General features: G+C 42.5%; 1 pseudogene; it reads right to left on the minus strand.

Moving 5' to 3' along the window:
* Positions 1–8,943: 8,943 nt before the first annotated feature.
* Positions 8,944–11,746, minus strand: LOC100598013 (annotated as a pseudogene).
* Positions 11,747–11,838: the final 92 nt, after the last annotated feature.

Consider the following 11,838-nt stretch of genomic DNA (forward strand, 5'->3'; position numbering starts at 1 on the left):
GGAAAATAACTCCAAAGGACTAGCTTTATTTATTTATTTATTTATTTATTTATTTATTTAGAGCAGAGTCTCCCTCTGTCGCCCAGGCTGGAGTGTAGTGGTGCTATCTCGGCTCGCTGCAACCTCTGCCTCCCAGGTTCAAGAGATTGTCCTGTCTCAGCCTCCCAAGTAGCTGGAACTCTAGGTGTGTGTCCCCATGCCTGGATAACTTTTGTATTTTTTTTTTTGAGACGGAGTCTCGCTCTTTCGCCCAGGCCAGACTGCAGTGGCACTATCTCGACTCACTGCAAGCTCTGCCTCCCGGGTTCATGCCATTCTCCTGCCTCGGCCTCCCGAGTAGCTGGGACTACAGGCATTCGCCACCACACCTGGCTAATTTTTTGTATTTTTAGTAGAGATGGGGTTTCACCTTGTTGGCCAGGCTGGTCTTCAACTCCTGACCTCAAGTGATCTGCCCTTCTTGGCTTCCCTAAGTGCTGGGATTACAGGCGTGAGCCACCAACCCCGGCCGACTGGCTTTGTTTAATATATCAGTTTTCATAAGTAATCTAGGTATAATTGTTAAAATGAATAAATGAGGTAACTGTGAGATACATGTTTATAAGTGAACTTTTCATGTAATTTGAGATGTTTTTTTCTTTTGCTCTTACCATATGGAGATGAAATATTAAAGTTACGTTATGTCAGATTAAGTAATAGGTACTCACTAAATGCCAGGATCATTTCCAACTAAGAAAACAATGGATCCACCTGCCTAGGCCTCCAAAATGCTGTGATTAGAGGTGTGAGCCACCATGCCCAGTGAGGAAAAGAAGTATTAAACGCTATTGTTATTAAAGAAATCAAAGATCGTGATGCCTGGAAGGTGATTCTAAGACTCGAGATAATGGACTTCTGGCCAAGCCAACCCATGGTGACATCATCAGGTTTGCGCCTCCACTGGTGACCAAGGAGGATGAGATTTGAGAGTCCAGTGAAATCATTAACAAGGCCATCTTATCGTTCTGAGGGTAGCAGCTGTTTTCAGTGGTCCCTGGGAGCCGGCTGGAGACAGGTGGTCCTGTAAAAGCTCTGCTCTAAATGTAGGCACATTCCACTCCATGTGTCTTCAAAACTGTTTCTTGGAATATATGTTTTTCTTCAGTTGATACATAATAGAAGAATGTTTATGAACCTGCCGTTTGCTTTGTAATATAAGTAAGAGAATGTAGTGGCATCTATATTCAGTGAAAGTGTTTTGATGTGCACATGTACTTTATAAGGTGAAACACATCTATGTATACAGATAGCTTTTAAATCACATCCTTCACTATACTTTATATAGGCTTTCATAATTTCCTTGCTGGTATAAATGTTTTGTATTTGAAAAAGTTATCTCTAGCATATTACACAAAAGGCTTCACCTTATAAAGTCAAATCATTGTTATCATTGAATTTTAGGAAGGATGAATGGTTAAGCATATATAAAATACTAATATTAAGTAAACTTCATGTTGGCCAACATCAGGATGTATTCTATGGATGTCATTATTTTCAATTAAGAATTAGTGTTTAAAATTCCTAAATTGTTTGAGTGCTTGATCATAATTTGTAAAAAAAGTTTAATATTTCTTTAAATTTAAAATAAAGCTTATATTTCAGAAAAAAAGAAAAGATAAAGAACATGGCCAGGTGCAGTGGTTCACGCCTGTAATCCCAGCACATTGGTAGGCCAAGGTAGGCAGATCACTTGAGGTCAGGAGTTGGAGACCAGTCTGCCAAGATGGTGAAACCCCGTCTCTAATAAAAATACAAAAATTAGCCAGCGTGGTGGCACGTGCCTGTATACTCAGCTACATGGGAGTCTGAGACAGGTGAATGGCTCAAACCTGGGAGGCAGAGGTTGCAGTGAGCCGAGATCCTGCCACTGCATTCCAGACTGGGTGACAAAGTGAGACTCAGTCTTGGAATAAAAAGAAAAAGGTACAGACCATTTCCATCACCACAATGCCATCCCTTGTGCTACTCATTTTTAGTAATACTCACTCTCCTCCCATCCACCATCCCTAACCCCTGACAACCACTAATCTATTTTTCATTTCTACAATTTTATCTTTTCTACAATGCTGTACAAATGAAATCTCATAGTATATAACATTTTAGAGGCTTGTTTCACTCAGCATAATTCCCTGGAGATTCATCCAAGATATTAATATTTGTGTATCAATAGTTCATATTTTTGTTGTTGTTGTTGTTGTTGAGATGGAGTCTCAGTATGTCACCCAGGCGGGAGCGCAGTGGTGCAGTTTTGGCTCACTGCAACCTCTGCCTCCCGGATTTAAGCGATTCTCCTGCCTCAGCCTCCCAAGTAGCTGGGACTACAGGTGCATGCCACCACGCCCAGTTAACTTTTGTATTATTAGTAGAGACAGGGTTTCACCATATTATCCAGGCTGGTCTCGAACTCCTGACCTCATGATCTACTTGCCTCCTGACCTCATGATCTGCCTGCCTCGGCTTCCCAAAATACTGGGATTACAAGTGTGAGCCGCCACACACGGCCAGCGGTTCATTTTTATTACTGAGTAGTATTCCATGGTATGGATGTACCACAGTTTGACCATTCACCTATTGTAGGACATATTGATTATATCTGGCTATTTGGCTATTACAAGTAAAGCTGCTATGAACAATTATGTACAAGTTTCTGGATGGGGATAAATTTTAATTTCTCTGAAGTGTAATTGATGAATTGTATGGTCACTGCATGTTTAGTTTTATAAGAAACTACCAAACTGCTTTCCAGAGTGGCTGTAAGATTTTACCTTCCCAGCAGCACTTTACTAGATGTCCAGTTTCTCTGCATCCTTTCCAGCATTTCGTATTGCCACTATGTCTTTTATTTTAGCTGTTGTAATAAGTGTGTAGTGATGCCTCATTGTGGTCTTAATTTGCATCTAGTGAAGCAGATAAGTGTTGAACAGTCTTTCATGTGCTTATTTGCTTATTTCCTCTTCAGTGAAATGTATGTTCATATATTTTCATAATTTGCTAATTGAATTATTTGTTTGTTTGTTTTTACCATTGTTTTGTTTTGTTTTGTTTTTGAGACAGAGTCTCGCTCTGCTACCGAGGCTGGAATGCAGTGGTATGATCTTGGCTCACTCCAACCTCTGCCTCTCAGGTTCAAGCGATTCTCGTGCCTCAGCCTCCCGTGTAGCTGGGATTACAGGTGTGAACCATCTTGCCTAATTTTTGAATGTTTAATAGAGATGGGTTTTGCCATGTTGCCCAGGCTGGTCTCGAACTCCTGGCCTCAAGGGATCTGCCCTCCGTCCACCTCGACCTCCCAAAGTGCTGGGATTACAAGCGTGAGCCACCACGCCTGGCATACCATTGAGTTTTGAGAGTACTATACATATCCATTATATATTCTGGATGTGAGTCCTCTGTTGGATATGTGGTTTGCAAACATTTTCTCCCAGTTTATACCCTGTTTCTTCATCCTTTCAACATGGTTTCTACAGAGCAAAAGTTTTAAATTGGATGAAATCTAATTTATTTTTTCCTTATGGATTATGTTTTTTGAACCGTTCGCTATGCCTAGATCTCAGACGTTTCTCCTACTCTTTCTTGTAAAAGTATTTTTCGTGTTATATTTTAGATTTAAAATCTATGATCCACTCGAGTTTTATATATATATACATATGAAGAGCAGGTGTTGTTTGTTGTTGTTTGTTTGTTGTTGTTGTTGTTTTGTCTATGGATATGCAACTGCTCCAGCACCATTTGTTAAGCAGACGATCCTTCCTTCTTTTTGTCTCTTGGGAAAAATCAGTGTGGGGCTATTTCTAGGTTCTCCATTTTGTTCCAGTGATCTATGTGTCTATTCTTCTCCCAGTACTACACAGTCTTGATTCCTGTAGCTCTATAAGAAGTACTGAAATATGGTAGAGCCATTCCTCCCACCTTATTCTTCTTTTTCAAAAATTGTCTTAGCCACATATACATTTTTTGAGAAGGAGTCTCACAATTGTCGCCCAAGCTGGAGGGCAGTGGGGTGATCTCGGCTCACTGCTATCTCTGCCTCCCGTGTTCAAGCGATTCTCCTGTCTCAGCTTCCCAAGTAGCTGGAATTTCAGGTACCCGTCACCACACCCAGCTAATTTTTGTATTTTTAGTAGAGACGGGGTTTCTCCATGTTAGCCAGGCTGGTCTCAAACTCCTGACCTCAAGCGATCCACCCATCTCGGCCTCCCAAAGTGTGTTTGTTCAGTTCAGAAAATTCTAGGACATTATTTCTTCAAGTGCTGCCTTCTCCCCAGTCTTAATATTCTTTTTTTTTTTTCATTTTTGTGACATAGTTTTGCTCTGTCACCCAGGGTGTAGTGCAGTGGCAAGACCTCAGCTCACTGCAACCTCCGCTTCCCAGGTTCAACTGATTCTCCTGCCTCAGCCTCCCAAGTAGCTGGGATTTCAGATGCCCACCACCACACCGGGCTAATTTTTGTATTTTTAGTAGAGACAGGGTTTTGCCATGTTGGACAGGCTGGTCTCGAACTCCTGACCTCAGGTGATCTGCCTGCCTCGGCCTCCTGAAGTGCTGGGATTACAGGCGTAAGCCACTGCGCCCGGCCCAGTCTTTCTATTCTGTATGTCTGGAACTTCTATTGGATGAACGGTGAAACTTCTGGGATCTATTCTCCATTTCCTTTATTACTTTACTTTCACACTTTCTATTTCGTAATCCTTTTCTACTAGACGGTGAAGTAGTGCCGTGCCTGAATTTTTTCATTGGGTTATTCCAATTTCTCTTATGATATGCAAAAGCTTTGTTGCATATTAGACATGGTTACTTTTACTGCGGATGCTTCACCATTTTCTCCCAAATTGCCTTTTTACATACACAGTTGTTTATGGTGTCTTTTCACTTAAATGATACTTTAATTTTTACATCTTTAAGTATGTCAGATTCATTGTTCATAGCCTTGGTGTAATGTCAGGAAGTGCCTATGCCAACTCAAGATGTCTTACACTGTAGTATTTTCCTGAATTTTCATCTAGTTCTTTATGACTTCACGTTTTCACATTTAGGTCACTGAATTTTAGAATTTATTGTTTTATGTGGTTTAAAGTAAGTATTTTAATCTTTATTTTTTCAAATGGATAGACACTTGTCAAGCAATCATTTATTATACAACCCGTCTTTTGCCCAGTGTTTGGAAATGCATGCTGAATTTTGCACATAACTTAGTCTGTTTCTTGAGTATGTTTTTTTCACTAATCTGTTTCTATATGTATTCATTTTTTATTGTTGCTGTAACAAATCGTCAATAGCTAAGACAACGCTGGGCTGGGCATGGTGGTTCACGCCTGTAATCCCAGCACTTTGGGAGGCAGAGACGGGGGAATCGCTTGAAGTCAGGAGTTCGAGACCAGCCTTGCCAGCATGGCGAAACCCCGTCTCTACTAAAAATACAAAAATTAGCCGGGTGTGGAGGTGCACGCCTGTAAGCCCAGCTATTCGGGAAGCTGAGACAGGAGAATCCCTTGAACCCGGGAGGCAGAGGTTGCAGTGAGCCGAGATCACCCCACTGCCCTCCAGCTTGGGTGACACAAGTGAGACTCCATATCAAAAAAAAATTTATATAGCTAAGACAATTTTTGAAAAAGAAGAATAAGGTAGGAGGAATGACTCTACCATATTTCAATACTTCTTATGTAGCTACAGGAATTAAGACTGTGTAGTATTGGGAGAAGAATAGGCACATAGATCACTGGAACAAAACAGAGAACCTAGAAGTAGCCACACACTGATCTTTTACAAAGAGACAAAAAGAAGGAAGGATCGTCTGTTTAACAAATAGTGCTGGAGCAGTCGCATATCCATAGGCTAAAAAAAAAAAAAAAGAACTAATCTTCATAACTTTATACAAAAAAGTAACTCAAGTGTATCATATATTTAAATCTGAAACATAAAACTAAAAAAAAAAGCTTTTACAAGAAAACACAGGAGAAACGTCTGAGATCTAGGGCATAGTGAACAGTTCAAAAAGCATAATCCATAAGGAAAAAAAGTAAATTAGATTTCATCCAATTTAAAACTTTTGCTCTGCAAGAAACCCTGTTAAAAGGATGAAAAAACAAAGGATGGACTGGGAGAAAGTGTTTGCAAACCACATATCCAAGAAAGGACTCACATCCAGAATATATAATGGGTATGTGTAGTACTCTCAAAACTCAACCATAGGCTGGGTGTGGTGGCTCAGTCGTGTAATCCCAGCACTTTGAAAGGTCGAGGTGGATGGAGGGCAGATCCCTTGAGGCCAGGAGTTTGAGACCAGCCTGGGCAACATGGCAAAAACCCATCTCTACTAAAAATACAAAAGTTAGACAGGCATGTTGATGCATGCTGGTAATCCCAGCTACACGGGAGGCTGAGGCACAAGAATCGCTTGAACCTGGAAGGCAGAGGTTGGAGTGAGCCAAGATCATGCCACTGCACTCCAGCCTGGGTAACAGAGAGAGACTCTGCCTTAAAGATAATAATAATAATAATAATAATAACTCAACGGTAAAAAAACCAAATAATCCAATTAGAAAATTATGAAAAGATGTGAACATACATTTCACTGAAGAGGAAATAAGCAAATAAGCACATGAAAAGATGTTCAACACTCATTTGCTTCATTAGATGCAAATTAAGACCACGATGAGGTATCACTACACACTTATTAAAATAGCTAAAATAAAAGACATAGTGACAACACCAAATGGTGACAAGGATGCAGAGAAACTGGACACCTCATTAAGTGCTGCTGGGAAGGTAAAATCTTACAGCCACTCTGGAAAGCAGTTTGGTAGTTTCTTATAAAACTAAACAATGCAATGACCACACAATTCAACAATTACACTTCAGAGAAGTTAAAATGTATGCCCATCCAGAAACTTGTCCACAATTGTTCATGGCAGCTTTACTTGTAATAGCCAAAAGCTGGAAATAATCAATATGTCCTACAATAAGCGAATGGTAGAACTGTGGTACATCCATACCATGGAATACTACTCGGTAATAAAAATGAACAATTGGCCGGGCGCAGTGGCTCAGGCATGTAATCTCAGCACTTTGGGAGGCCGAGGCGGGCGGATCACGTGGTCAGGAGATTGAGACCATCCTGGCTAACACGGTGAAACCCCATCTCTACCAAAAAATACAAAAAATTAGCCGGGAGTGGTGGCGGGTGCCTGTAGTCCCAGCTACTCAGAAGGCTGAGGCAGGAGAATGGCGTGAACCCAGGAGGCAGAGCTTGCAGTGAGCAGTGATTGTGCCACTGCACTCCAGCCTGGGCAACGGAGTGAGACTCTGTCTCAAAAAAAAAAAAAAATTACCCGGTCGTGGTGGCACGCACCTGTAGTCACAGCTGCTCGGGAGGCTAAGACAGTAAAATCTCTTGAACCTGGGAGGCAGAGGTTGCAGTGAGCCAAGATCGCACCACTGTACTCCAGCCTGGGCAGCAGAGTAAGACTCCGTCTCAACAACAAAAACAACAACAATGAACTATTGATACAAAAATATTAATATCTTGGATGAATCTCCATGGAATTACGCTGAGTGAAATAAGCCCGTAAAATGTTATATACTATAAGATTTCATTTGTACAGCATTGTAGAAAAGACAAAATTGTAGAAATGAAAAAGATTAGTAGTTGCCAGGGGTTAGGGATGGTGGATGGGAGGAGAGTGGGTATTACTAAAAATGAGTAGCACAAGGGATAGCACTTTGGTAATGGAAATGTTCTATACCTTTTTTTTTCTTTTTTTTTTTGTCTTTTTTTATTTTTTTTTTTCCCGAGAGGGATTTTCACTCTGTCACCTAGGCTGGAGTACAGTGACACGATCTCGGCTCACTGCAACCTCTGTCTTCCTGGTTCAAGCTGTTCTCCTGTCTCAGCTTCCCATGTAGCTGGGATTACAGGTGCCTGCCACCATGCCTGGTAAGTTTTGTATTTTTAGTAGAGATGGGGTTTCTCCATGTTAGCCAGGCTGGTCTCAAACTCCTGACCTCAAGTGATCCATCCACCTCGGGCTCCCAAAGTGCTGGGATTACAGGTGTGAACCACCACACCTGGCCATGATCTGTATCTTTTTTTTTCCTGAAATATAAGCTTTATTTAAAATTTAAAGAAATATTAAAAATAAACATTTTTCGGCCAGGCGCGGTGGCTCATGCCTGTAATCCCAGCACTTTGGGAGGCCGAGGCGGGTGGATCACAAGGTCAGGAGATGGAGACCACGGTGAAACCCCGTCTCTACTAAAAATAAATAAAAAATAAAAATAAAAATAAAAATCTCAAAAAATAAAAACTAAAAAACATTTTTCTACAAATTTTAATCAAGCACTCAAAACAATTTAGGAATGTTAAACACTAATTCTTAATTGAAAATAATGACATCCATAGAATACATCTTGGTGTTAGCCAACATGAAGTTTACTTAATATTAGTATTTTATATATGCTTAACCATTCATCCTTCCTAGAATTAAATGATAACAATGATTTGACTTTATAAGGTGAAGCCATTTATGTAATACCCCAGAGCTAACATTTTCAAATACAAAACATTTAGACTAGCATGGAAATTATAAAAACATATGTAAATTATACTGAAGGATGTGATTTAAAGGCTGTCAATATACATAGATGCATTTTACCTTAGAAAGTACACATGCGCATCAAAACATTCATTGAATATAGATGCCATTAAATTCTCTTACTTACGTTACAAAGCAACGGGCAGGTTCGTAAACGTTGTTCTAGTATGTATCAACTGCAAAAAAACATATATTCCACAAAAAGGTTTTGAAAACACATGGAGTGGAATGTGCCCACATTAAGAGCAGAGCTTTTACAGGACCACCGGTCTCCAGCTGGCTCCCAGGGACCACTGAAAACAGCTGCTACCCTCAGGAAGACAAGATGGTCTTGTTAATGATAACAACTGACCCTGGAATCTCATCCTCCTTGACCACCAGCGGAGGCGAAACCTGATGATGTCGCCATGGGTTGGCTTGGCCAGAAGTCCATTATCTCGAAGTCTTAGACACACTTTCCAAGCATCACAATCTTTGGTTTCTTTAATAACAATAGTGTTTAATAATTCTTTTCCACGCCAGATGCGGTGGCTCACACCTGTAATCCCAACACTTTGGGAGGCCAAGGTGGATGGATCGATCACCTGAGGTCAGCAGTTCGAGACCGGTCTGGCCAACAGGGTGAAACCCCATCTCTACTAAAAATACAAAAGTTAGCTGGGCATAGTGGTGCGTGCCTGTAATCCTAGCTACTCAGGAGGCTGAGTCAGGAGAATCACTTGAACCCAGGAGGCGGAGGTTGCAGTGAGCCAAGATCACGCCATTGCAATCCAGCCTGGGCAACCAGAGTGAACCTGTGACTTAAGTAAACGAATACATAAATAAAATAATTATTTTCTTCTTACAGCAGTTACAACATCAGAAGATAGCTTCATGGGTTCATTTCTCAAGAGAATACCCATTTTTTCTGCATTTTCAGCAAGGTTTTCTTCTTCTAAAACTTCAAGGGCTGCGATGGCCACTTGGCAGCCTAGTGGATTGCCACGGTATGTGGACCCATGTTCCCTTGGCTTAATGGTCAGCATTATATTATCATTCCACAGCACCACAGACACAGAGTATCAGCCCCCAGAAAGGGCCTTTCCAAGGAGGACTATATCAGGCCTAACATTTTGATGATCAACAGCCAGCCATCTACCAATTCCGGCCACTCCTGTCTGTATTTCATCAACAATAAACAGAACCAAGCTGGGATCACGAGATGGGACGAGGGTAAGTTAAAATATCACAAAGCTTACTGTTCTTACGGAGATTCAGCTGGTCTTTCTTTCTTTCTTTCTTTCCTTCTTTCCTTCCTTCCTTCCTTTCCTTCCTTCCTTCCTTCTTTCCTTCCTTCCTTTCTTCCTCCCTCCCTCCCTTCCTTCTTCCCTTCCCTTCCTTCTTCCCTTTCCTTCCCTTCCTTCTTCTCTTCCCTTCTTCCCTTCCCATCTTCCCTTCCTGTCTTCCCTTCCCGTCTTCCCTTCCCTTCCGTCCTCCCTTCCCTTCTCCCTTCCCTTCCTTTCCCTTCTCCTTTCGCTTCCCTTCTCCCTTCCCTTCTCCCATCCCTTCTCCCTTCCCTTCCTTTTCTTTTCGATAGTTTTTCTCCGTCGCCCAGGCTGGAGTGCAGTGGTGAGATCTCAGCTCAATGCAACCTCCCCTTCCCGGGTTCAAATCATTGAGTGAACCCAGGAGATCGACACCAGCCTGGGAAACATAGCAAAAGGCAGGGTGGTGCAGGCCTGCAGTCCCGAGGCCAAGGCAGGAGGATCACTTGAGCCCAGGAGGTGGAGACCAGCCTGGACCACACAGCGAAACTGTCTCTACCAGAAAAATTAAAAACATTAGTGGGGGCTGGGTGGTGTGTGCCGATGGTCCCGAGGCCGAGGCAGGAGGATTGCTTGAGCCCAGGAGGTCAAGGCAAGCCTGGCCAACATGGTGAAACCCCATTTCTACTAACAACGAGAACAACAAAAAATAGCGTGGGCGGGGTAGCTCACCCCTGTAGTTCCCAGGCTGAGGTGGGAGGATTGCTTGAGCCCAGAAGGTCGATAGCAGCCTGGTCAACATAGCAAAAGCCTGTCTCTCCTAAAAAAAATTATCAGGGCAGAATGGCACACGCCTGTAGTCCTGAGGCCGAGGCGGAAGCATTGGCTTGAGCCCAGGAGGTTGAGGCCAGTCTGTGCAACATAGCAAAACCCGGTTTCTACTGAAAAACAAAAAAAATACCGTGGGCAGGGTGGTGCATGCCTGTAGTCCCCAGGCTGAGGAGGCGGGAGGATCCCTTGAGCCCAGGAGGTTGAGGCCAGCCTGGCCAACATAGAGAAAGCCAGTTTCAACTAAAACAAAACAAAACAAAACAAAACACAACCTGGGCAGGGTGGTGCATGCCTGTAGTCCCGAGACCGAGACAGGAGGATTGGCCAAGGCAGATGTAACCAATACCACAATCACATCCCATAAGTAAATACCTTTTCCTCTCTCCAGGGCTACAGGTAAAGGATGGTAATTGTGCGCACCTTACTTAGATTCCCTTCCAAAAATGCAATCAGAGGTTGGAGGGCCTTGGACTGTTTTTTTAGTTCCAACAGATGTAGAAGCCACTGAAGAATGAACTCCACGCTAAGTACAGCAAAGCTCCGCAAATGTGCTAGTTTGGAAAACATTGTGTCTTTCAAAGAGAAAAATCACAGATCGACTGTTGTTTTCTTCCCACGGTTCAGACTAGAATACAGATGTTTAACCCAAGATCCAGGGACGGTCTTCAGAGAGTTCAAAATCTCCTGATGGCGCCTGAGGACCATCCACTTTGTCGCACGAAGTGTTGCTGGAGGAGGCGACAATAGTCTGCAATGTCACTGCCCAAGGATGATGGACCAATCAGGGCAGTTAGTGAACTCCATCTGGCCAATTAGAAGTCAGAACACTAGGCGAAACAAGCAAAGCTGATGTGGCTTCTGTCAGTCCAGGCTCTAGGGACAGAACCTTCTCAAAGGGGGGGCAGGGGCGGAGACTCTGATTTTCCCGCCGAAAGCGTCCCCTTGGATTGGCTACTTTAAGTTCAGAGTACACACACTCTGATTGGCTCTTTTGATTCTTCCACAATCAGGGTAAGCATGCGCTGATTTTCTCTTTCCATTCTTCCTACCCCTCCGCTCCCCCGTGGTGCATTTCTTATCTAATTTTAATAATGTATTTATGTGAGGCAGGTCGCCATCTCAAATCCTTCCT

The sequence above is a fragment of the Nomascus leucogenys genome, unplaced genomic scaffold, assembly GCF_006542625.1.
Source record: "Nomascus leucogenys isolate Asia unplaced genomic scaffold, Asia_NLE_v1 001123F_53179_qpd_obj, whole genome shotgun sequence".
In the NCBI taxonomy this organism is placed as follows: Eukaryota; Metazoa; Chordata; class Mammalia; order Primates; family Hylobatidae; genus Nomascus; species Nomascus leucogenys.